Source organism: Carassius auratus, chromosome 20, assembly GCF_003368295.1.
Source record: "Carassius auratus strain Wakin chromosome 20, ASM336829v1, whole genome shotgun sequence".
Taxonomy (NCBI): domain Eukaryota; kingdom Metazoa; phylum Chordata; class Actinopteri; order Cypriniformes; family Cyprinidae; genus Carassius; species Carassius auratus.
The window spans coordinates 21,660,698-21,662,835 of record NC_039262.1 but is presented as its reverse complement, the minus strand read 5'-3'; positions in this window follow the sequence as shown (position 1 = coordinate 21,662,835).

Here is a 2,138-nt window from a genome sequence, read left to right as displayed (position 1 = left end):
ACTCTTTATTACCTTTGTTACAACATTCAGTGTATGGAAAATACCCATCATGACAGAAATTCACACATTTTTAAACTGTAAGAAGCAAAAAGTTACAATATGAGACAAGAAACGCAGTAACTGTAAGAATAAATAATAATTAAAAAGATGATGATGATATGATGATGATGACGACTATGCACCCGTTTGTAGGGAAGCTTGTAAATTTATTTCTCTATCCAATCCTGTCACGTCACGTGACAAAAGAACAAACGATAGGTTAAAGCCTATTATAGTCTTTTTTTTTTCATTAAACAATGCAAACATTAAAACATTAAGGCAGCACACTTAAAATCATAAAGACAAAAATATACACACAGATTTGTTGCTAGTTTATTTAATTTTAAACAGTCTATGGTCAAAGCTTATGGGTCTGTCATGTGATGAAGCAAAGACTCAAACCCGATGACTCATGAGATGAACTAATCAATTCTCTTTCCGGCTCAAGACTGCATTGGTTACGCTCATGGGTATGTCACGTAATGAAAGTGAAAAAGTGAAAGTGAAGTGACCTTCAGCCAAGTATGGTGACCCATACTCAGAATTTGTGCTCTGCATTTAACCCATCCGAAATGCACACACACACAGAGCAGTGAACACACACACACACTGTGAGCACACACCCGGAGCAGTGGGCAGCCATTTATGCTGCGGCGCCCGGGGAGCAGTTGGGGGTTCGATGCCTTGCTCAAGGGCACCTAAGTCGTGGTATTGAAGGTGGAGAGAGAACTGTTCATGCACTAACCCCACCCACAATTCCGTCCGGCCCGAGACTAGAACTCACAACCCTTCGATTGGGAGTCCAACCCTCTAACCATTAGGCCACGACTTCCCCAATGAACGAAGACTCCAAAAACCCGGAGACTCATGAGTTGAACTAGTCAATTCACTTTCTGGCTCAAGACTGCATAGGTTAAAGCTTGCGATGTCACGTGATGAAAGAATGAGAACCGAGGACCTGATGATAACTGCGCATGTGTGATTCAGTGTGAAGCAGACCGACACACAGAGCATCTGAACTGAACTGATTCTTTTGATGATTGATTCTGAACTGATTCTGTGCTAGTGTAATGAGCGCGGGTAAACCGAAGGCTTGAATGAAGGGCGGTCATCGCTAATGACATTACATCGAGCGCAAAAGAACCGGTAAACAGGTTTTTTTTTTTTTTTTTTTTTTACTGGTTTTATTTGATTGAATTGTCCGAAAGAACCGGTTCACATGAGCACCTGCTCCTTTGCCCCTTAAATACCCTTTTACCCTTTTCTTATAGAATTATAGTTTTGTATTGTTTGTAGTGTGATCAAAATTTGAGTAAGTACATGTAGACATGTTAGGGAAGAAACACGTAACATTTTAATTATATTTTGATAAAAATGAATGAAATGAATGAACTGAGGCAAAAAAAAGAAAAAAAAAAGAAAAAAAAAAGTTAAGATTAATGAATTTTGCTTAACAAGACTCAGAGCTCAGAGTCGGTAAAATTATCCAAACTTCCCATCACTACTGGAAGCTCTGCACTCCACTGAGAAGGGAGTAGGGTTGCCAGGTTTTCACAACCAAACCCTCCCGCAGACATGAAAAGCAACTCGTGGCAACAGTGTTAAACGCGGACTTGGCAACACTGGAAGGGAGTTGGGAGCACCAGTTAATTGAATTTAAAGGAGACATACACATAAAGAGAGTGTTTTGTCTCATACCCTAAAAAAGTAGCAATTTCACAAAGCTATAAAAATGATCTGTGGGTATTTTGAGATAAAACTTTACATACACACTCTAGGGACATCAGATAACAAATTAAAATATTGTATCAATGCATTCTATTGCACCTTTAAAATAATATTTGACTACTACTACTACTACTACTAATTATTATTATTAACAATATTTTAAATAAGACAACAACACTACTTAAAATGATTCAAATTTCAAAAGTCTTTCCAAATGAGCTTTCAGTGACATCAAAAAATAACAAATGACCCAGAACTCACTCCAAAATTACTGGCAGAAACTCTTTTAAATCAAAGGCATGTGGAACAACTATTATCAAACCCACACCGAGAGCAGCCGTGGTTGCAGGATGGAGTCTGTAATGGAGTGC